Source organism: Mus caroli, unplaced genomic scaffold (genome assembly GCF_978045245.1).
Source record: "Mus caroli unplaced genomic scaffold, Mus_caroli_1 scaffold_10, whole genome shotgun sequence".
NCBI classification, from domain to species: Eukaryota; Metazoa; Chordata; class Mammalia; order Rodentia; family Muridae; genus Mus; species Mus caroli.
This window is the reverse complement of record NW_028227265.1, coordinates 5,696,151-5,719,715: the sequence shown is the minus strand read 5'-3', so window position 1 is coordinate 5,719,715 and position 23,565 is coordinate 5,696,151. Positions and strand designations below refer to the sequence as shown.

Here is a 23,565-nt window from a genome sequence, read left to right as displayed (position 1 = left end):
ATGGATGGATGGATGGATGGATGGATGGATGGATGGATGGATGGATGGATGGCATCCCAGCCCACCTGGGACACTGGGACACGCACAGCCACACCCAGCGGCACAGGCTAGCCCAAGAGGCACGCACTGCACTGCCCGTGCACTGCCTCCAGAGCGCAAGCACACACCACACCCGGACAGGCACACAAACGTGCCCCCTACCCACCCATGGGCCCACGGAAGCAGACACGTGTCAGGGCACTGCGGCTTGTGCACCCGGACAAAAAAGGAGGACCGGCTGGCTAGACGGAGCAGGCAGCACACAGACACACGCAGACACGCCCACGCACGGGAAACACACACTCACACCACTCACACACTCGCAGTCTGGCCCACCTGCCCCTACCCTCAGGCAAACACACACACACACACACACACACACACACGTGTGTACTGGCTGATTGAGCAAGCAAGCACGGAGGGTCGGTCCTCAGCTTACACACAGACACACACACAGACCCACACACTGGGACCCAGGTGAATTATCAGAAGTCAGGAGGGGCAAAACACATACAACTCTCTCGCACACAGACACACACACAAACACACTACCACTCACACAAGGTGGGAGGCAAGTGCGGTGTTGGATGAGGGTGGAGTGTTCAGGCCAGCCTGGGCTCGGTGCAAATGGAGAGAGGCTCTCCCATCCGGTGTCCCGTGTCCCGTGTGCCCTTGCTAGCTAGCTAGCTAGCTCAGCAGGGTGGTGCTGGGGTGGCCAGCACGGTGTGCCCTGCCTTAGGGCTCCGGGAGCCTCCTGTGAGAGGACGAGGGTGGGCTCCTTCGGGGGTGTGGGGTGTGGGGTGTGGATGGGCCTGGCCTGAGCCTGGGTCGCCGGGCGGCCGTGTCCGTGGCCAAAAGGGAGAGAGAGACAGAGGGGAGTCCAAAAAGCCTACAGCACCCGGTATTCCCAGGCGGTCTCCCATCCAAGTACTAACCAGGCCCGACCCTGCTTAGCTTCCGAGATCAGACGAGATCGGGCGCGTTCAGGGTGGTATGGCCGTAGACGAGGGCGGGTGGCGCCGACAAGCCCCAAGAGCCTGCTGCGCGCGCTCGCTCCTTCGCTCACTCGCCCGCCCGACGCCCGATGCCCGACGCCCCACGACGACGACGAGCTCACACGAGCCCTGAGACCAGAGCCCAGCGCACAGCCCACAGACACACACCACACACCGACACGACACGACATGACACGACACGCCCGGCCCGAGCCCCACCCACACGACACGCCCCAGCCCACGGTGCCTCCTCGCTTCCCGCTGCCTGCCTCACGCTGCCCACAACCTCCCCCAGAGCCCCCACCAGCCCCCCTCTGCCTGCCCTCGAGGCACCACTGGCCCAGCCAGTGAGTGCCAGCCTTGGCCGCACACACATCTCCCCTCCTCGCTTCTTCTCCCCTCCCTCCCCTCCTGGACGGTTCCACGGGCTTCGTGCAACAGCGCCCTCACCCACCCGGGACTTCCCCTTCCACCCACCCGAGGTCCCTCCCAGCTTCTCAAATCCTGACCCACCCTGGACCTCGGACGTTCCGCCCCACCTCGCCGACTGGTCCACCCACCTACCCACCCACCGTCCCTGTCTGTGCCCAGGACTGGGCCCCTCAGCCCGGGCACGCAAGGGAAGTAAACCCACTGTGGATGGATGGATGGATGGATGGATGGATGGATGGATGGATGGATGGCATCCCAGCCCACCTGGGACACTGGGACACGCACAGCCACACCCAGCGGCACAGGCTAGCCCAAGAGGCACGCACTGCACTGCCCGTGCACTGCCTCCAGAGCGCAAGCACACACCACACCCGGACAGGCACACAAACGTGCCCCCTACCCACCCATGGGCCCACGGAAGCAGACACGTGTCAGGGCACTGCGGCTTGTGCACCCGGACAAAAAAGGAGGACCGGCTGGCTAGACGGAGCAGGCAGCACACAGACACACGCAGACACGCCCACGCACGGGAAACACACACTCACACCACTCACACACTCGCAGTCTGGCCCACCTGCCCCTACCCTCAGGCAAACACACACACACACACACACACACACACACACGTGTGTACTGGCTGATTGAGCAAGCAAGCACGGAGGGTCGGTCCTCAGCTTACACACAGACACACACACACAGACCCACACACTGGGACCCAGGTGAATTATCAGAAGTCAGGAGGGGCAAAACACATACAACTCTCTCGCACACAGACACACACACACACACACTACCACTCACACAAGGTGGGAGGCAAGTGCGGTGTTGGATGAGGGTGGAGTGTTCAGGCCAGCCTGGGCTCGGTGCAAATGGAGAGAGGCTCTCCCATCCGGTGTCCCGTGTCCCGTGTGCCCTTGCTAGCTAGCTAGCTAGCTCAGCAGGGTGGTGCTGGGGTGGCCAGCACGGTGTGCCCTGCCTTAGGGCTCCGGGAGCCTCCTGTGAGAGGACGAGGGTGGGCTCCTTCGGGGGTGTGGGGTGTGGGGTGTGGATGGGCCTGGCCTGAGCCTGGGTCGCCGGGCGGCCGTGTCCGTGGCCAAAAGGGAGAGAGAGACAGAGGGGAGTCCAAAAAGCCTACAGCACCCGGTATTCCCAGGCGGTCTCCCATCCAAGTACTAACCAGGCCCGACCCTGCTTAGCTTCCGAGATCAGACGAGATCGGGCGCGTTCAGGGTGGTATGGCCGTAGACGAGGGCGGGTGGCGCCGACAAGCCCCAAGAGCCTGCTTCGCGCTCGCTCCTTCGCTCACTCGCCCGCCCGACGCCCGATGCCCGACGCCCGACGCCCCACGACGACGACGAGCTCACACGAGCCCTGAGACCAGAGCCCAGCGCACAGCCCACAGACACACACCACACACCGACACGACACGACATGACACGACACGCCCGGCCCGAGCCCCACCCACACGACACGCCCCAGCCCACGGTGCCTCCTCGCTTCCCGCTGCCTGCCTCACGCTGCCCACAACCTCCCCCAGAGCCCCCACCAGCCCCCCTCTGCCTGCCCTCGAGGCACCACTGGCCCAGCCAGTGAGTGCCAGCCTTGGTCGCACACACATCTCCCCTCCTCGCTTCTTCTCCCCTCCCTCCCCTCCTGGACGGTTCCACGGGCTTCGTGCAACAGCGCCCTCACCCACCCGGGACTTCCCCTTCCACCCACCCGAGGTCCCTCCCAGCTTCTCAAATCCTGACCCACCCTGGACCTCGGACGTTCCGCCCCACCTCGCCGACTGGTCCACCCACCTACCCACCCACCGTCCCTGTCTGTGCCCAGGACTGGGCCCCTCAGCCCGGGCACGCAAGGGAAGTAAACCCACTGTGGATGGATGGATGGATGGATGGATGGATGGATGGATGGATGGATGGCATCCCAGCCCACCTGGGACACTGGGACACGCACAGCCACACCCAGCGGCACAGGCTAGCCCAAGAGGCACGCACTGCACTGCCCGTGCACTGCCTCCAGAGCGCAAGCACACACCACACCCGGACAGGCACACAAACGTGCCCCCTACCCACCCATGGGCCCACGGAAGCAGACACGTGTCAGGGCACTGCGGCTTGTGCACCCGGACAAAAAAGGAGGACCGGCTGGCTAGACGGAGCAGGCAGCACACAGACACACGCAGACACGCCCACGCACGGGAAACACACACTCACACCACTCACACACTCGCAGTCTGGCCCACCTGCCCCTACCCTCAGGCAAACACACACACACACACACACACACACACACACACACACACACACACGTGTGTACTGGCTGATTGAGCAAGCAAGCACGGAGGGTCGGTCCTCAGCTTACACACAGACACACACACACAGACCCACACACTGGGACCCAGGTGAATTATCAGAAGTCAGGAGGGGCAAAACACATACAACTCTCTCGCACACAGACACACACACACACACACTACCACTCACACAAGGTGGGAGGCAAGTGCGGTGTTGGATGAGGGTGGAGTGTTCAGGCCAGCCTGGGCTCGGTGCAAATGGAGAGAGGCTCTCCCATCCGGTGTCCCGTGTCCCGTGTGCCCTTGCTAGCTAGCTAGCTAGCTCAGCAGGGTGGTGCTGGGGTGGCCAGCACGGTGTGCCCTGCCTTAGGGCTCCGGGAGCCTCCTGTGAGAGGACGAGGGTGGGCTCCTTCGGGGGTGTGGGGTGTGGGGTGTGGATGGGCCTGGCCTGAGCCTGGGTCGCCGGGCGGCCGTGTCCGTGGCCAAAAGGGAGAGAGAGACAGAGGGGAGTCCAAAAAGCCTACAGCACCCGGTATTCCCAGGCGGTCTCCCATCCAAGTACTAACCAGGCCCGACCCTGCTTAGCTTCCGAGATCAGACGAGATCGGGCGCGTTCAGGGTGGTATGGCCGTAGACGAGGGCGGGTGGCGCCGACAAGCCCCAAGAGCCTGCTGCGCACGCTGGCTCCTTCGCTCACTCGCCCGCCCGACGCCCGATGCCCGACGCCCGACGCCCCACGACGACGACGAGCTCACACGAGCCCTGAGACCAGAGCCCAGCGCACAGCCCACAGACACACACCACACACCGACACGACACGACATGACACGACACGCCCGGCCCGAGCCCCACCCACACGACACGCCCCAGCCCACGGTGCCTCCTCGCTTCCCGCTGCCTGCCTCACGCTGCCCACAACCTCCCCCAGAGCCCCCACCAGCCCCCCTCTGCCTGCCCTCGAGGCACCACGGGCCCAGCCAGTGAGTGCCAGCCTTGGCCGCACACACATCTCCCCTCCTCGCTTCTTCTCCCCTCCCTCCCCTCCTGGACGGTCCCACGGGCTTCGTGCAGCAGCGCCCTCACCCACCCGGGACTTCCCCTTCCACCCACCCGAGGTCCCTCCCAGCTTCTCAAATCCTGACCCACCCTGGACCTCGGACGTTCCGCCCCACCTCGCCGACTGGTCCACCCACCTACCCACCCACCGTCCCTGTGCCCAGGACTGGGCCCCTCAGCCCGGGCACGCAAGGGAAGTAAACCCACTGTGGATGGATGGATGGATGGATGGATGGATGGATGGATGGATGGATGGATGGATGGCATCCCAGCCCACCTGGGACACTGGGACACGCACAGCCACACCCAGCGGCACAGGCTAGCCCAAGAGGCACGCACTGCACTGCCCGTGCACTGCCTCCAGAGCGCAAGCACACACCACACCCGGACAGGCACACAAACGTGCCCCCTACCCACCCATGGGCCCACGGAAGCAGACACGTGTCAGGGCACTGCGGCTTGTGCACCCGGACAAAAAAGGAGGACCGGCTGGCTAGACGGAGCAGGCAGCACACAGACACACGCAGACACGCCCACGCACGGGAAACACACACTCACACCACTCACACACTCGCAGTCTGGCCCACCTGCCCCTACCCTCAGGCAAACACACACACACACACACACACACACACACGTGTGTACTGGCTGATTGAGCAAGCAAGCACGGAGGGTCGGTCCTCAGCTTACACACAGACACACACACAGACCCACACACTGGGACCCAGGTGAATTATCAGAAGTCAGGAGGGGCAAAACACATACAACTCTCTCGCACACAGACACACACACAAACACACTACCACTCACACAAGGTGGGAGGCAAGTGCGGTGTTGGATGAGGGTGGAGTGTTCAGGCCAGCCTGGGCTCGGTGCAAATGGAGAGAGGCTCTCCCATCCGGTGTCCCGTGTCCCGTGTGCCCTTGCTAGCTAGCTAGCTAGCTCAGCAGGGTGGTGCTGGGGTGGCCAGCACGGTGTGCCCTGCCTTAGGGCTCCGGGAGCCTCCTGTGAGAGGACGAGGGTGGGCTCCTTCGGGGGTGTGGGGTGTGGGGTGTGGATGGGCCTGGCCTGAGCCTGGGTCGCCGGGCGGCCGTGTCCGTGGCCAAAAGGGAGAGAGAGACAGAGGGGAGTCCAAAAAGCCTACAGCACCCGGTATTCCCAGGCGGTCTCCCATCCAAGTACTAACCAGGCCCGACCCTGCTTAGCTTCCGAGATCAGACGAGATCGGGCGCGTTCAGGGTGGTATGGCCGTAGACGAGGGCGGGTGGCGCCGACAAGCCCCAAGAGCCTGCTGCGCGCGCTCGCTCCTTCGCTCACTCGCCCGCCCGACGCCCGATGCCCGACGCCCCACGACGACGACGAGCTCACACGAGCCCTGAGACCAGAGCCCAGCGCACAGCCCACAGACACACACCACACACCGACACGACACGACATGACACGACACGCCCGGCCCGAGCCCCACCCACACGACACGCCCCAGCCCACGGTGCCTCCTCGCTTCCCGCTGCCTGCCTCACGCTGCCCACAACCTCCCCCAGAGCCCCCACCAGCCCCCCTCTGCCTGCCCTCGAGGCACCACTGGCCCAGCCAGTGAGTGCCAGCCTTGGCCGCACACACATCTCCCCTCCTCGCTTCTTCTCCCCTCCCTCCCCTCCTGGACGGTTCCACGGGCTTCGTGCAACAGCGCCCTCACCCACCCGGGACTTCCCCTTCCACCCACCCGAGGTCCCTCCCAGCTTCTCAAATCCTGACCCACCCTGGACCTCGGACGTTCCGCCCCACCTCGCCGACTGGTCCACCCACCTACCCACCCACCGTCCCTGTCTGTGCCCAGGACTGGGCCCCTCAGCCCGGGCACGCAAGGGAAGTAAACCCACTGTGGATGGATGGATGGATGGATGGATGGATGGATGGATGGATGGATGGCATCCCAGCCCACCTGGGACACTGGGACACGCACAGCCACACCCAGCGGCACAGGCTAGCCCAAGAGGCACGCACTGCACTGCCCGTGCACTGCCTCCAGAGCGCAAGCACACACCACACCCGGACAGGCACACAAACGTGCCCCCTACCCACCCATGGGCCCACGGAAGCAGACACGTGTCAGGGCACTGCGGCTTGTGCACCCGGACAAAAAAGGAGGACCGGCTGGCTAGACGGAGCAGGCAGCACACAGACACACGCAGACACGCCCACGCACGGGAAACACACACTCACACCACTCACACACTCGCAGTCTGGCCCACCTGCCCCTACCCTCAGGCAAACACACACACACACACACACACACACACACACACACACGTGTGTACTGGCTGATTGAGCAAGCAAGCACGGAGGGTCGGTCCTCAGCTTACACACAGACACACACACAGACCCACACACTGGGACCCAGGTGAATTATCAGAAGTCAGGAGGGGCAAAACACATACAACTCTCTCGCACACAGACACACACACAAACACACTACCACTCACACAAGGTGGGAGGCAAGTGCAGTGTTGGATGAGGGTGGAGTGTTCAGGCCAGCCTGGGCTCGGTGCAAATGGAGAGAGGCTCTCCCATCCGGTGTCCCGTGTCCCGTGTGCCCTTGCTAGCTAGCTAGCTAGCTCAGCAGGGTGGTGCTGGGGTGGCCAGCACGGTGTGCCCTGCCTTAGGGCTCCGGGAGCCTCCTGTGAGAGGACGAGGGTGGGCTCCTTCGGGGGTGTGGGGTGTGGGGTGTGGATGGGCCTGGCCTGAGCCTGGGTCGCCGGGCGGCCGTGTCCGTGGCCAAAAGGGAGAGAGAGACAGAGGGGAGTCCAAAAAGCCTACAGCACCCGGTATTCCCAGGCGGTCTCCCATCCAAGTACTAACCAGGCCCGACCCTGCTTAGCTTCCGAGATCAGACGAGATCGGGCGCGTTCAGGGTGGTATGGCCGTAGACGAGGGCGGGTGGCGCCGACAAGCCCCAAGAGCCTGCTTCGCGCTCGCTCCTTCGCTCACTCGCCCGCCCGACGCCCGATGTCCGACGCCCGACGCCCCACGACGACGACGAGCTCACACGAGCCCTGAGACCAGAGCCCAGCGCACAGCCCACAGACACACACCACACACCGACACGACACGACATGACACGCCCGGCCCGAGCCCCACCCACACGACACGCCCCAGCCCACGGTGCCTCCTCGCTTCCCGCTGCCTGCCTCACGCTGCCCACAACCTCCCCCAGAGCCCCCACCAGCCCCCCTCTGCCTGCCCTCGAGGCACCACTGGCCCAGCCAGTGAGTGCCAGCCTTGGCCGCACACACATCTCCCCTCCTCGCTTCTTCTCCCCTCCCTCCCCTCCTGGACGGTTCCACGGGCTTCGTGCAACAGCGCCCTCACCCACCCGGGACTTCCCCTTCCACCCACCCGAGGTCCCTCCCAGCTTCTCAAATCCTGACCCACCCTGGACCTCGGACGTTCCGCCCCACCTCGCCGACTGTTCCACCCACCTACCCACCCACCGTCCCTGTCTGTGCCCAGGACTGGGCCCCTCAGCCCGGGCACGCAAGGGAAGTAAACCCACTGTGGATGGATGGATGGATGGATGGATGGATGGATGGATGGATGGATGGATGGCATCCCAGCCCACCTGGGACACTGGGACACGCACAGCCACACCCAGCGGCACAGGCTAGCCCAAGAGGCACGCACTGCACTGCCCGTGCACTGCCTCCAGAGCGCAAGCACACACCACACCCGGACAGGCACACAAACGTGCCCCCTACCCACCCATGGGCCCACGGAAGCAGACACGTGTCAGGGCACTGCGGCTTGTGCACCCGGACAAAAAAGGAGGACCGGCTGGCTAGACGGAGCAGGCAGCACACAGACACACGCAGACACGCCCACGCACGGGAAACACACACTCACACCACTCACACACTCGCAGTCTGGCCCACCTGCCCCTACCCTCAGGCAAACACACACACACACACACACACACACACACACGTGTGTACTGGCTGATTGAGCAAGCAAGCACGGAGGGTCGGTCCTCAGCTTACACACAGACACACACACAGACCCACACACTGGGACCCAGGTGAATTATCAGAAGTCAGGAGGGGCAAAACACATACAACTCTCTCGCACACAGACACACACACAAACACACTACCACTCACACAAGGTGGGAGGCAAGTGCAGTGTTGGATGAGGGTGGAGTGTTCAGGCCAGCCTGGGCTCGGTGCAAATGGAGAGAGGCTCTCCCATCCGGTGTCCCGTGTCCCGTGTGCCCTTGCTAGCTAGCTAGCTAGCTCAGCAGGGTGGTGCTGGGGTGGCCAGCACGGTGTGCCCTGCCTTAGGGCTCCGGGAGCCTCCTGTGAGAGGACGAGGGTGGGCTCCTTCGGGGGTGTGGGGTGTGGGGTGTGGATGGGCCTGGCCTGAGCCTGGGTCGCCGGGCGGCCGTGTCCGTGGCCAAAAGGGAGAGAGAGACAGAGGGGAGTCCAAAAAGCCTACAGCACCCGGTATTCCCAGGCGGTCTCCCATTCAAGTACTAACCAGGCCCGACCCTGCTTAGCTTCCGAGATCAGACGAGATCGGGCGCGTTCAGGGTGGTATGGCCATAGACGAGGGCGGGTGGCGCCGACAAGCCCCAAGAGCCTGCTGCGCAAGCTCGCTCCTTCGCTCACTCGCCCGCCCGACGCCCGATGCCCGACGCCCGACGCCCCACGACGACGACGAGCTCACACGAGCCCTGAGACCAGAGCCCAGCGCACAGCCCACAGACACACACCACACACCGACACGACACGACATGACACGACACGCCCGGCCCGAGCCCCACCCACACGACACGCCCCAGCCCACGGTGCCTCCTCGCTTCCCGCTGCCTGCCTCACGCTGCCCACAACCTCCCCCAGAGCCCCCACCAGCCCCCCTCTGCCTGCCCTCGAGGCACCACGGGCCCAGCCAGTGAGTGCCAGCCTTGGCCGCACACACATCTCCCCTCCTCGCTTCTTCTCCCCTCCCTCCCCTCCTGGACGGTCCCACGGGCTTCGTGCAGCAGCGCCCTCACCCACCCGGGACTTCCCCTTCCACCCACCCGAGGTCCCTCCCAGCTTCTCAAATCCTGACCCACCCTGGACCTCGGACGTTCCGCCCCACCTCGCCGACTGGTCCACCCACCTACCCACCCACCGTCCCTGTCTGTGCCCAGGACTGGGCCCCTCAGCCCGGGCACGCAAGGGAAGTAAACCCACTGTGGATGGATGGATGGATGGATGGATGGATGGATGGATGGATGGATGGATGGCATCCCAGCCCACCTGGGACACTGGGACACGCACAGCCACACCCAGCGGCACAGGCTAGCCCAAGAGGCACGCACTGCACTGCCCGTGCACTGCCTCCAGAGCGCAAGCACACACCACACCCGGACAGGCACACAAACGTGCCCCCTACCCACCCATGGGCCCACGGAAGCAGACACGTGTCAGGGCACTGCGGCTTGTGCACCCGGACAAAAAAGGAGGACCGGCTGGCTAGACGGAGCAGGCAGCACACAGACACACGCAGACACGCCCACGCACGGGAAACACACACTCACACCACTCACACACTCGCAGTCTGGCCCACCTGCCCCTACCCTCAGGCAAACACACACACACACACACACACACACACACACACACACGTGTGTACTGGCTGATTGAGCAAGCAAGCACGGAGGGTCGGTCCTCAGCTTACACACAGACACACACACAGACCCACACACTGGGACCCAGGTGAATTATCAGAAGTCAGGAGGGGCAAAACACATACAACTCTCTCGCACACAGACACACACACAAACACACTACCACTCACACAAGGTGGGAGGCAAGTGCGGTGTTGGATGAGGGTGGAGTGTTCAGGCCAGCCTGGGCTCGGTGCAAATGGAGAGAGGCTCTCCCATCCGGTGTCCCGTGTCCCGTGTGCCCTTGCTAGCTAGCTAGCTAGCTCAGCAGGGTGGTGCTGGGGTGGCCAGCACGGTGTGCCCTGCCTTAGGGCTCCGGGAGCCTCCTGTGAGAGGACGAGGGTGGGCTCCTTCGGGGGTGTGGGGTGTGGGGTGTGGATGGGCCTGGCCTGAGCCTGGGTCGCCGGGCGGCCGTGTCCGTGGCCAAAAGGGAGAGAGAGACAGAGGGGAGTCCAAAAAGCCTACAGCACCCGGTATTCCCAGGCGGTCTCCCATCCAAGTACTAACCAGGCCCGACCCTGCTTAGCTTCCGAGATCAGACGAGATCGGGCGCGTTCAGGGTGGTATGGCCGTAGACGAGGGCGGGTGGCGCCGACAAGCCCCAAGAGCCTGCTGCGCGCGCTCGCTCCTTCGCTCACTCGCCCGCCCGACGCCCGATGCCCGACGCCCCACGACGACGACGAGCTCACACGAGCCCTGAGACCAGAGCCCAGCGCACAGCCCACAGACACACACCACACACCGACACGACACGACATGACACGACACGCCCGGCCCGAGCCCCACCCACACGACACGCCCCAGCCCACGGTGCCTCCTCGCTTCCCGCTGCCTGCCTCACGCTGCCCACAACCTCCCCCAGAGCCCCCACCAGCCCCCCTCTGCCTGCCCTCGAGGCACCACTGGCCCAGCCAGTGAGTGCCAGCCTTGGCCGCACACACATCTCCCCTCCTCGCTTCTTCTCCCCTCCCTCCCCTCCTGGACGGTTCCACGGGCTTCGTGCAACAGCGCCCTCACCCACCCGGGACTTCCCCTTCCACCCACCCGAGGTCCCTCCCAGCTTCTCAAATCCTGACCCACCCTGGACCTCGGACGTTCCGCCCCACCTCGCCGACTGGTCCACCCACCTACCCACCCACCGTCCCTGTCTGTGCCCAGGACTGGGCCCCTCAGCCCGGGCACGCAAGGGAAGTAAACCCACTGTGGATGGATGGATGGATGGATGGATGGATGGATGGATGGATGGATGGATGGCATCCCAGCCCACCTGGGACACTGGGACACGCACAGCCACACCCAGCGGCACAGGCTAGCCCAAGAGGCACGCACTGCACTGCCCGTGCACTGCCTCCAGAGCGCAAGCACACACCACACCCGGACAGGCACACAAACGTGCCCCCTACCCACCCATGGGCCCACGGAAGCAGACACGTGTCAGGGCACTGCGGCTTGTGCACCCGGACAAAAAAGGAGGACCGGCTGGCTAGACGGAGCAGGCAGCACACAGACACACGCAGACACGCCCACGCACGGGAAACACACACTCACACCACTCACACACTCGCAGTCTGGCCCACCTGCCCCTACCCTCAGGCAAACACACACATACACACACACACACACACACACACACGTGTGTACTGGCTGATTGAGCAAGCAAGCACGGAGGGTCGGTCCTCAGCTTACACACAGACACACACACAGACCCACACACTGGGACCCAGGTGAATTATCAGAAGTCAGGAGGGGCAAAACACATACAACTCTCTCGCACACAGACACACACACAAACACACTACCACTCACACAAGGTGGGAGGCAAGTGCGGTGTTGGATGAGGGTGGAGTGTTCAGGCCAGCCTGGGCTCGGTGCAAATGGAGAGAGGCTCTCCCATCCGGTGTCCCGTGTCCCGTGTGCCCTTGCTAGCTAGCTAGCTAGCTCAGCAGGGTGGTGCTGGGGTGGCCAGCACGGTGTGCCCTGCCTTAGGGCTCCGGGAGCCTCCTGTGAGAGGACGAGGGTGGGCTCCTTCGGGGGTGTGGGGTGTGGGGTGTGGATGGGCCTGGCCTGAGCCTGGGTCGCCGGGCGGCCGTGTCCGTGGCCAAAAGGGAGAGAGAGACAGAGGGGAGTCCAAAAAGCCTACAGCACCCGGTATTCCCAGGCGGTCTCCCATCCAAGTACTAACCAGGCCCGACCCTGCTTAGCTTCCGAGATCAGACGAGATCGGGCGCGTTCAGGGTGGTATGGCCATAGACGAGGGCGGGTGGCGCCGACAAGCCCCAAGAGCCTGCTTCGCGCTCGCTCCTTCGCTCACTCGCCCGCCCGACGCCCGATGCCCGACGCCCCACGACGACGACGAGCTCACACGAGCCCTGAGACCAGAGCCCAGCGCACAGCCCACAGACACACACCACACACCGACACGACACGACATGACACGACACGCCCGGCCCGAGCCCCACCCACACGACACGCCCCAGCCCACGGTGCCTCCTCGCTTCCCGCTGCCTGCCTCACGCTGCCCACAACCTCCCCCAGAGCCCCCACCAGCCCCCCTCTGCCTGCCCTCGAGGCACCACTGGCCCAGCCAGTGAGTGCCAGCCTTGGCCGCACACACATCTCCCCTCCTCGCTTCTTCTCCCCTCCCTCCCCTCCTGGACGGTTCCACGGGCTTCGTGCAACAGCGCCCTCACCCACCCGGGACTTCCCCTTCCACCCACCCGAGGTCCCTCCCAGCTTCTCAAATCCTGACCCACCCTGGACCTCGGACGTTCCGCCCCACCTCGCCGACTGGTCCACCCACCTACCCACCCACCGTCCCTGTCTGTGCCCAGGACTGGGCCCCTCAGCCCGGGCACGCAAGGGAAGTAAACCCACTGTGGATGGATGGATGGATGGATGGATGGATGGATGGATGGATGGATGGCATCCCAGCCCACCTGGGACACTGGGACACGCACAGCCACACCCAGCGGCACAGGCTAGCCCAAGAGGCACGCACTGCACTGCCCGTGCACTGCCTCCAGAGCGCAAGCACACACCACACCCGGACAGGCACACAAACGTGCCCCCTACCCACCCATGGGCCCATGGAAGCAGACACGTGTCAGGGCACTGCGGCTTGTGCACCCGGACAAAAAAGGAGGACCGGCTGGCTAGACGGAGCAGGCAGCACACAGACACACGCAGACACGCCCACGCACGGGAAACACACACTCACACCACTCACACACTCGCAGTCTGGCCCACCTGCCCCTACCCTCAGGCAAACACACACACACACACACACACACACACACACGTGTGTACTGGCTGATTGAGCAAGCAAGCACGGAGGGTCGGTCCTCAGCTTACACACAGACACACACACAGACCCACACACTGGGACCCAGGTGAATTATCAGAAGTCAGGAGGGGCAAAACACATACAACTCTCTCGCACACAGACACACACACAAACACACTACCACTCACACAAGGTGGGAGGCAAGTGCAGTGTTGGATGAGGGTGGAGTGTTCAGGCCAGCCTGGGCTCGGTGCAAATGGAGAGAGGCTCTCCCATCCGGTGTCCCGTGTCCCGTGTGCCCTTGCTAGCTAGCTAGCTAGCTCAGCAGGGTGGTGCTGGGGTGGCCAGCACGGTGTGCCCTGCCTTAGGGCTCCGGGAGCCTCCTGTGAGAGGACGAGGGTGGGCTCCTTCGGGGGTGTGGGGTGTGGGGTGTGGATGGGCCTGGCCTGAGCCTGGGTCGCCGGGCGGCCGTGTCCGTGGCCAAAAGGGAGAGAGAGACAGAGGGGAGTCCAAAAAGCCTACAGCACCCGGTATTCCCAGGCGGTCTCCCATCCAAGTACTAACCAGGCCCGACCCTGCTTAGCTTCCGAGATCAGACGAGATCGGGCGCGTTCAGGGTGGTATGGCCATAGACGAGGGCGGGTGGCGCCGACAAGCCCCAAGAGCCTGCTTCGCGCTCGCTCCTTCGCTCACTCGCCCGCCCGACGCCCGATGCCCGACGCCCGACGCCCCACGACGACGACGAGCTCACACGAGCCCTGAGACCAGAGCCCAGCGCACAGCCCACAGACACACACCACACACCGACACGACACGACATGACACGACACGCCCGGCCCGAGCCCCACCCACACGACACGCCCCAGCCCACGGTGCCTCCTCGCTTCCCGCTGCCTGCCTCACGCTGCCCACAACCTCCCCCAGAGCCCCCACCAGCCCCCCTCTGCCTGCCCTCGAGGCACCACGGGCCCAGCCAGTGAGTGCCAGCCTTGGCCGCACACACATCTCCCCTCCTCGCTTCTTCTCCCCTCCCTCCCCTCCTGGACGGTCCCACGGGCTTCGTGCAGCAGCGCCCTCACCCACCCGGGACTTCCCCTTCCACCCACCCGAGGTCCCTCCCAGCTTCTCAAATCCTGACCCACCCTGGACCTCGGACGTTCCGCCCCACCTCGCCGACTGGTCCACCCACCTACCCACCCACCGTCCCTGTGCCCAGGACTGGGCCCCTCAGCCCGGGCACGCAAGGGAAGTAAACCCACTGTGGATGGATGGATGGATGGATGGATGGATGGATGGATGGATGGATGGATGGATGGCATCCCAGCCCACCTGGGACACTGGGACACGCACAGCCACACCCAGCGGCACAGGCTAGCCCAAGAGGCACGCACTGCACTGCCCGTGCACTGCCTCCAGAGCGCAAGCACACACCACACCCGGACAGGCACACAAACGTGCCCCCTACCCACCCATGGGCCCACGGAAGCAGACACGTGTCAGGGCACTGCGGCTTGTGCACCCGGACAAAAAAGGAGGACCGGCTGGCTAGACGGAGCAGGCAGCACACAGACACACGCAGACACGCCCACGCACGGGAAACACACACTCACACCACTCACACACTCGCAGTCTGGCCCACCTGCCCCTACCCTCAGGCAAACACACACACACACACACACACACACACACACACACACACACACACGTGTGTACTGGCTGATTGAGCAAGCAAGCACGGAGGGTCGGTCCTCAGCTTACACACAGACACACACACAGACCCACACACTGGGACCCAGGTGAATTATCAGAAGTCAGGAGGGGCAAAACACATACAACTCTCTCGCACACAGACACACACACAAACACACTACCACTCACACAAGGTGGGAGGCAAGTGCAGTGTTGGATGAGGGTGGAGTGTTCAGGCCAGCCTGGGCTCGGTGCAAATGGAGAGAGGCTCTCCCATCCGGTGTCCCGTGTCCCGTGTGCCCTTGCTAGCTAGCTAGCTAGCTCAGCAGGGTGGTGCTGGGGTGGCCAGCACGGTGTGCCCTGCCTTAGGGCTCCGGGAGCCTCCTGTGAGAGGACGAGGGTGGGCTCCTTCGGGGGTGTGGGGTGTGGGGTGTGGATGGGCCTGGCCTGAGCCTGGGTCGCCGGGCGGCCGTGTCCGTGGCCAAAAGGGAGAGAGAGACAGAGGGGAGTCCAAAAAGCCTACAGCACCCGGTATTCCCAGGCGGTCTCCCATCCAAGTACTAACCAGGCCCGACCCTGCTTAGCTTCCGAGATCAGACGAGATCGGGCGCGTTCAGGGTGGTATGGCCGTAGACGAGGGCGGGTGGCGCCGACAAGCCCCAAGAGCCTGCTGCGCGCGCTCGCTCCTTCGCTCACTCGCCCGCCCGACGCCCGATGCCCGACGCCCCACGACGACGACGAGCTCACACGAGCCCTGAGACCAGAGCCCAGCGCACAGCCCACAGACACACACCACACACCGACACGACACGACATGACACGACACGCCCGGCCCGAGCCCCACCCACACGACACGCCCCAGCCCACGGTGCCTCCTCGCTTCCCGCTGCCTGCCTCACGCTGCCCACAACCTCCCCCAGAGCCCCCACCAGCCCCCCTCTGCCTGCCCTCGAGGCACCACTGGCCCAGCCAGTGAGTGCCAGCCTTGGCCGCACACACATCTCCCCTCCTCGCTTCTTCTCCCCTCCCTCCCCTCCTGGACGGTTCCACGGGCTTCGTGCAACAGCGCCCTCACCCACCCGGGACTTCCCCTTCCACCCACCCGAGGTCCCTCCCAGCTTCTCAAATCCTGACCCACCCTGGACCTCGGACGTTCCGCCCCACCTCGCCGACTGGTCCACCCACCTACCCACCCACCGTCCCTGTCTGTGCCCAGGACTGGGCCCCTCAGCCCGGGCACGCAAGGGAAGTAAACCCACTGTGGATGGATGGATGGATGGATGGATGGATGGATGGATGGATGGATGGCATCCCAGCCCACCTGGGACACTGGGACACGCACAGCCACACCCAGCGGCACAGGCTAGCCCAAGAGGCACGCACTGCACTGCCCGTGCACTGCCTCCAGAGCGCAAGCACACACCACACCCGGACAGGCACACAAACGTGCCCCCTACCCACCCATGGGCCCATGGAAGCAGACACGTGTCAGGGCACTGCGGCTTGTGCACCCGGACAAAAAAGGAGGACCGGCTGGCTAGACGGAGCAGGCAGCACACAGACACACGCAGACACGCCCACGCACGGGAAACACACACTCACACCACTCACACACTCGCAGTCTGGCCCACCTGCCCCTACCCTCAGGCAAACACACACACACACACACACACACACACACACGTGTGTACTGGCTGATTGAGCAAGCAAGCACGGAGGGTCGGTCCTCAGCTTACACACAGACACACACACAGACCCACACACTGGGACCCAGGTGAATTATCAGAAGTCAGGAGGGGCAAAACACATACAACTCTCTCGCACACAGACACACACACAAACACACTACCACTCACACAAGGTGGGAGGCAAGTGCAGTGTTGGATGAGGGTGGAGTGTTCAGGCCAGCCTGGGCTCGGTGCAAATGGAGAGAGGCTCTCCCATCCGGTGTCCCGTGTCCCGTGTGCCCTTGCTAGCTAGCTAGCTAGCTCAGCAGGGTGGTGCTGGGGTGGCCAGCACGGTGTGCCCTGCCTTAGGGCTCCGGGAGCCTCCTGTGAGAGGACGAGGGTGGGCTCCTTCGGGGGTGTGGGGTGTGGGGTGTGGATGGGCCTGGCCTGAGCCTGGGTCGCCGGGCGGCCGTGTCCGTGGCCAAAAGGGAGAGAGAGACAGAGGGGAGTCCAAAAAGCCTACAGCACCCGGTATTCCCAGGCGGTCTCCCATCCAAGTACTAACCAGGCCCGACCCTGCTTAGCTTCCGAGATCAGACGAGATCGGGCGCGTTCAGGGTGGTATGGCCATAGACGAGGGCGGGTGGCGCCGACAAGCCCCAAGAGCCTGCTTCGCGCTCGCTCCTTCGCTCACTCGCCCGCCCGACGCCCGATGCCCGACGCCCGACGCCCCACGACGACGACGAGCTCACACGAGCCCTGAGACCAGAGCCCAGCGCACAGCCCACAGACACACACCACACACCGACACGACACGACATGACACGACACGCCCGGCCCGAGCCCCACCCACACGACACGCCCCAGCCCACGGTGCCTCCTCGCTTCCCGCTGCCTGCCTCACGCTGCCCACAACCTCCCCCAGAGCCCCCACCAGCCCCCCTCTGCCTGCCCTCGAGGCACCACGGGCCCAGCCAGTGAGTGCCAGCCTTGGCCGCACACACATCTCCCCTCCTCGCTTCTTCTCCCCTCCCTCCCCTCCTGGACGGTCCCACGGGCTTCGTGCAGCAGCGCCCTCACCCACCCGGGACTTCCCCTTCCACCCACCCGAGGTCCCTCCCAGCTTCTCAAATCCTGACCCACCCTGGACCTCGGACGTTCCGCCCCACCTCGCCGACTGGTCCACCCACCTACCCACCCACCGTCCCTGTGCCCAGGACTGGGCCCCTCAGCCCGGGCACGCAAGGGAAGTAAACCCACTGTGGATGGATGGATGGATGGATGGATGGATGGATGGATGGATGGATGGATGGATGGCATCCCAGCCCACCTGGGACACTGGGACACGCACAGCCACACCCAGCGGCACAGGCTAGCCCAAGAGGCACGCACTGCACTGCCCGTGCACTGCCTCCAGAGCGCAAGCACACACCACACCCGGACAGGCACACAAACGTGCCCCCTACCCACCCATGGGCCCACGGAAGCAGACACGTGTCAGGGCACTGCGGCTTGTGCACCCGGACAAAAAAGGAGGACCGGCTGGCTAGACGGAGCAGGCAGCACACAGACACACGCAGACACGCCCACGCACGGGAAACACACACTCACACCACTCACACACTCGCAGTCTGGCCCACCTGCCCCTACCCTCAGGCAAACACACACACACACACACACACACACACACACACACACACACACGTGTGTACTGGCTGATTGAGCAAGCAAGCACGGAGGGTCGGTCCTCAGCTTACACACAGACACACACACAGACCCACACACTGGGACCCAGGTGAATTATCAGAAGTCAGGAGGGGCAAAACACATACAACTCTCTCGCACACAGACACACACACAAACACACTACCACTCACACAAGGTGGGAGGCAAGTGCAGTGTTGGATGAGGGTGGAGTGTTCAGGCCAGCCTGGGCTCGGTGCAAATGGAGAGAGGCTCTCCCATCCGGTGTCCCGTGTCCCGTGTGCCCTTGCTAGCTAGCTAGCTAGCTCAGCAGGGTGGTGCTGGGGTGGCCAGCACGGTGTGCCCTGCCTTAGGGCTCCGGGAGCCTCCTGTGAGAGGACGAGGGTGGGCTCCTTCGGGGGTGTGGGGTGTGGGGTGTGGATGGGCCTGGCCTGAGCCTGGGTCGCCGGGCGGCCGTGTCCGTGGCCAAAAGGGAGAGAGAGACAGAGGGGAGTCCAAAAAGCCTACAGCACCCGGTATTCCCAGGCGGTCTCCCATCCAAGTACTAACCAGGCCCGACCCTGCTTAGCTTCCGAGATCAGACGAGATCGGGCGCGTTCAGGGTGGTATGGCCATAGACGAGGGCGGGTGGCGCCGACAAGCCCCAAGAGCCTGCTGCGCAAGCTCGCTCCTTCGCTCACTCGCCCGCCCGACGCCCGATGCCCGACGCCCGACGCCCCACGACGACGACGAGCTCACACGAGCCCTGAGACCAGAGCCCAGCGCACAGCCCACAGACACACACCACACACCGACACGACACGACATGACACGACACGCCCGGCCCGAGCCCCACCCACACGACACGCCCCAGCCCACGGTGCCTCCTCGCTTCCCGCTGCCTGCCTCACGCTGCCCACAACCTCCCCCAGAGCCCCCACCAGCCCCCCTCTGCCTGCCCTCGAGGCACCACGGGCCCAGCCAGTGAGTGCCAGCCTTGGCCGCACACACATCTCCCCTCCTCGCTTCTTCTCCCCTCCCTCCCCTCCTGGACGGTCCCACGGGCTTCGTGCAGCAGCGCCCTCACCCACCCGGGACTTCCCCTTCCACCCACCCGAGGTCCCTCCCAGCTTCTCAAATCCTGACCCACCCTGGACCTCGGACGTTCCGCCCCACCTCGCCGACTGGTCCACCCACCTACCCACCCACCGTCCCTGTGCCCAGGACTGGGCCCCTCAGCCCGGGCACGCAAGGGAAGTAAACCCACTGTGGATGGATGGATGGATGGATGGATGGATGGATGGATGGATGGATGGATGGATGGCATCCCAGCCCACCTGGGACACTGGGACACGCACAGCCACACCCAGCGGCACAGGCTAGCCCAAGAGGCACGCACTGCACTGCCCGTGCACTGCCTCCAGAGCGCAAGCACACACCACACCCGGACAGGCACACAAACGTGCCCCCTACCCACCCATGGGCCCACGGAAGCAGACACGTGTCAGGGCACTGCGGCTTGTGCACCCGGACAAAAAAGGAGGACCGGCTGGCTAGACGGAGCAGGCAGCACACAGACACACGCAGACACGCCCACGCACGGGAAACACACACTCACACCACTCACACACTCGCAGTCTGGCCCACCTGCCCCTACCCTCAGGCAAACACACACACACACACACACACACACACACACACACACACACACACGTGTGTACTGGCTGATTGAGCAAGCAAGCACGGAGGGTCGGTCCTCAGCTTACACACAGACACACACACAGACCCACACACTGGGACCCAGGTGAATTATCAGAAGTCAGGAGGGGCAAAACACATACAACTCTCTCGCACACAGACACACACACAAACACACTACCACTCACACAAGGTGGGAGGCAAGTGCAGTGTTGGATGAGGGTGGAGTGTTCAGGCCAGCCTGGGCTCGGTGCAAATGGAGAGAGGCTCTCCCATCCGGTGTCCCGTGTCCCGTGTGCCCTTGCTAGCTAGCTAGCTAGCTCAGCAGGGTGGTGCTGGGGTGGCCAGCACGGTGTGCCCTGCCTTAGGGCTCCGGGAGCCTCCTGTGAGAGGACGAGGGTGGGCTCCTTCGGGGGTGTGGGGTGTGGGGTGTGGATGGGCCTGGCCTGAGCCTGGGTCGCCGGGCGGCCGTGTCCGTGGCCAAAAGGGAGAGAGAGACAGAGGGGAGTCCAAAAAGCCTACAGCACCCGGTATTCCCAGGCGGTCTCCCATCCAAGTACTAACCAGGCCCGACCCTGCTTAGCTTCCGAGATCAGACGAGATCGGGCGCGTTCAGGGTGGTATGGCCATAGACGAGGGCGGGTGGCGCCGACAAGCCCCAAGAGCCTGCTGCGCGCGCTCGCTCCTTCGCTCACTCGCCCGCCCGACGCCCGATGCCCGACGCCCCACGACGACGACGAGCTCACACGAGCCCTGAGACCAGAGCCCAGCGCACAGCCCACAGACACACACCACACACCGACACGACACGACATGACACGACACGCCCGGCCCGAGCCCCACCCACACGACACGCCCCAGCCCACGGTGCCTCCTCGCTTCCCGCTGCCTGCCTCACGCTGCCCACAACCTCCCCCAGAGCCCCCACCAGCCCCCCTCTGCCTGCCCTCGAGGCACCACTGGCCCAGCCAGTGAGTGCCAGCCTTGGCCGCACACACATCTCCCCTCCTCGCTTCTTCTCCCCTCCCTCCCCTCCTGGACGGTTCCACGGGCTTCGTGCAACAGCGCCCTCACCCACCCGGGACTTCCCCTTCCACCCACCCGAGGTCCCTCCCAGCTTCTCAAATCCTGACCCACCCTGGACCTCGGACGTTCCGCCCCACCTCGCCGACTGGTCCACCCACCTACCCACCCACCGTCCCTGTCTGTGCCCAGGACTGGGCCCCTCAGCCCGGGCACGCAAGGGAAGTAAACCCACTGTGGATGGATGGATGGATGGATGGATGGATGGATGGATGGATGGATGGCATCCCAGCCCACCTGGGACACTGGGACACGCACAGCCACACCCAGCGGCACAGGCTAGCCCAAGAGGCACGCACTGCACTGCCCGTGCACTGCCTCCAGAGCGCAAGCACACACCACACCCGGACAGGCACACAAACGTGCCCCCTACCCACCCATGGGCCCATGGAAGCAGACACGTGTCAGGGCACTGCGGCTTGTGCACCCGGACAAAAAAGGAGGACCGGCTGGCTAGACGGAGCAGGCAGCACACAGACACACGCAGACACGCCCACGCACGGGAAACACACACTCACACCACTCACACACTCGCAGTCTGGCCCACCTGCCCCTACCCTCAGGCAAACACACACACACACACACACACACACACACACGTGTGTACTGGCTGATTGAGCAAGCAAGCACGGAGGGTCGGTCCTCAGCTTACACACAGACACACACACAGACCCACACACTGGGACCCAGGTGAATTATCAGAAGTCAGGAGGGGCAAAACACATACAACTCTCTCGCACACAGACACACACACAAACACACTACCACTCACACAAGGTGGGAGGCAAGTGCAGTGTTGGATGAGGGTGGAGTGTTCAGGCCAGCCTGGGCTCGGTGCAAATGGAGAGAGGCTCTCCCATCCGGTGTCCCGTGTCCCGTGTGCCCTTGCTAGCTAGCTAGCTAGCTCAGCAGGGTGGTGCTGGGGTGGCCAGCACGGTGTGCCCTGCCTTAGGGCTCCGGGAGCCTCCTGTGAGAGGACGAGGGTGGGCTCCTTCGGGGGTGTGGGGTGTGGGGTGTGGATGGGCCTGGCCTGAGCCTGGGTCGCCGGGCGGCCGTGTCCGTGGCCAAAAGGGAGAGAGAGACAGAGGGGAGTCCAAAAAGCCTACAGCACCCGGTATTCCCAGGCGGTCTCCCATCCAAGTACTAACCAGGCCCGACCCTGCTTAGCTTCCGAGATCAGACGAGATCGGGCGCGTTCAGGGTGGTATGGCCATAGACGAGGGCGGGTGGCGCCGACAAGCCCCAAGAGCCTGCTTCGCGCTCGCTCCTTCGCTCACTCGCCCGCCCGACGCCCGATGCCCGACGCCCGACGCCCCACGACGACGACGAGCTCACACGAGCCCTGAGACCAGAGCCCAGCGCACAGCCCACAGACACACACCACACACCGACACGACACGACATGACACGACACGCCCGGCCCGAGCCCCACCCACACGACACGCCCCAGCCCACGGTGCCTCCTCGCTTCCCGCTGCCTGCCTCACGCTGCCCACAACCTCCCCCAGAGCCCCCACCAGCCCCCCTCTGCCTGCCCTCGAGGCACCACGGGCCCAGCCAGTGAGTGCCAGCCTTGGCCGCACACACATCTCCCCTCCTCGCTTCTTCTCCCCTCCCTCCCCTCCTGGACGGTCCCACGGGCTTCGTGCAGCAGCGCCCTCACCCACCCGGGACTTCCCCTTCCACCCACCCGAGGTCCCTCCCAGCTTCTCAAATCCTGACCCACCCTGGACCTCGGACGTTCCGCCCCACCTCGCCGACTGGTCCACCCACCTACCCACCCACCGTCCCTGTGCCCAGGACTGGGCCCCTCAGCCCGGGCACGCAAGGGAAGTAAACCCACTGTGGATGGATGGATGGATGGATGGATGGATGGATGGATGGATGGATGGATGGATGGCATCCCAGCCCACCTGGGACACTGGGACACGCAC

General features: G+C 64.4%; 14 non-coding genes across 14 annotated transcripts; all 14 read right to left on the bottom strand.

Annotated features, from left to right (window-relative positions):
- Positions 1 to 925: 925 nt before the first annotated feature.
- On the bottom strand, positions 926 to 1,044 carry LOC147002221 (5S ribosomal RNA). Its single transcript, XR_015048755.1, has one exon. It is a non-coding gene; the product is annotated as a 5S ribosomal RNA (ribosomal RNA).
- A 1,550-nt stretch (positions 1,045 to 2,594) lies between these two features.
- LOC147002220 (5S ribosomal RNA) lies at positions 2,595 to 2,713 on the bottom strand. The gene has a single exon (XR_015048754.1). It is a non-coding gene; the product is annotated as a 5S ribosomal RNA (ribosomal RNA).
- Positions 2,714 to 4,282: 1,569 nt separating this feature from the next.
- LOC147002219 (5S ribosomal RNA) lies at positions 4,283 to 4,401 on the bottom strand. The gene has a single exon (XR_015048899.1). It is a non-coding gene; the product is annotated as a 5S ribosomal RNA (ribosomal RNA).
- Positions 4,402 to 5,958: 1,557 nt separating this feature from the next.
- LOC147002218 (5S ribosomal RNA) lies at positions 5,959 to 6,077 on the bottom strand. The gene has a single exon (XR_015048898.1). It is a non-coding gene; the product is annotated as a 5S ribosomal RNA (ribosomal RNA).
- A 1,554-nt stretch (positions 6,078 to 7,631) lies between these two features.
- LOC147002217 (5S ribosomal RNA) lies at positions 7,632 to 7,750 on the bottom strand. The gene has a single exon (XR_015048897.1). It is a non-coding gene; the product is annotated as a 5S ribosomal RNA (ribosomal RNA).
- Positions 7,751 to 9,302: 1,552 nt separating this feature from the next.
- On the bottom strand, positions 9,303 to 9,421 carry LOC147002216 (5S ribosomal RNA). The gene has a single exon (XR_015048873.1). It is a non-coding gene; the product is annotated as a 5S ribosomal RNA (ribosomal RNA).
- A 1,565-nt stretch (positions 9,422 to 10,986) lies between these two features.
- On the bottom strand, positions 10,987 to 11,105 carry LOC147002215 (5S ribosomal RNA). The gene has a single exon (XR_015048896.1). It is a non-coding gene; the product is annotated as a 5S ribosomal RNA (ribosomal RNA).
- A 1,556-nt stretch (positions 11,106 to 12,661) lies between these two features.
- On the bottom strand, positions 12,662 to 12,780 carry LOC147002214 (5S ribosomal RNA). Its single transcript, XR_015048871.1, has one exon. It is a non-coding gene; the product is annotated as a 5S ribosomal RNA (ribosomal RNA).
- Positions 12,781 to 14,326: 1,546 nt separating this feature from the next.
- LOC147002213 (5S ribosomal RNA) lies at positions 14,327 to 14,445 on the bottom strand. The gene has a single exon (XR_015048870.1). It is a non-coding gene; the product is annotated as a 5S ribosomal RNA (ribosomal RNA).
- A 1,571-nt stretch (positions 14,446 to 16,016) lies between these two features.
- LOC147002212 (5S ribosomal RNA) lies at positions 16,017 to 16,135 on the bottom strand. Its single transcript, XR_015048895.1, has one exon. It is a non-coding gene; the product is annotated as a 5S ribosomal RNA (ribosomal RNA).
- A 1,548-nt stretch (positions 16,136 to 17,683) lies between these two features.
- On the bottom strand, positions 17,684 to 17,802 carry LOC147002211 (5S ribosomal RNA). Its single transcript, XR_015048868.1, has one exon. It is a non-coding gene; the product is annotated as a 5S ribosomal RNA (ribosomal RNA).
- A 1,569-nt stretch (positions 17,803 to 19,371) lies between these two features.
- LOC147002210 (5S ribosomal RNA) lies at positions 19,372 to 19,490 on the bottom strand. The gene has a single exon (XR_015048867.1). It is a non-coding gene; the product is annotated as a 5S ribosomal RNA (ribosomal RNA).
- Positions 19,491 to 21,063: 1,573 nt separating this feature from the next.
- LOC147002209 (5S ribosomal RNA) lies at positions 21,064 to 21,182 on the bottom strand. Its single transcript, XR_015048866.1, has one exon. It is a non-coding gene; the product is annotated as a 5S ribosomal RNA (ribosomal RNA).
- A 1,548-nt stretch (positions 21,183 to 22,730) lies between these two features.
- On the bottom strand, positions 22,731 to 22,849 carry LOC147002208 (5S ribosomal RNA). Its single transcript, XR_015048865.1, has one exon. It is a non-coding gene; the product is annotated as a 5S ribosomal RNA (ribosomal RNA).
- Between the last annotated feature and the right edge of the window lie 716 nt (positions 22,850 to 23,565).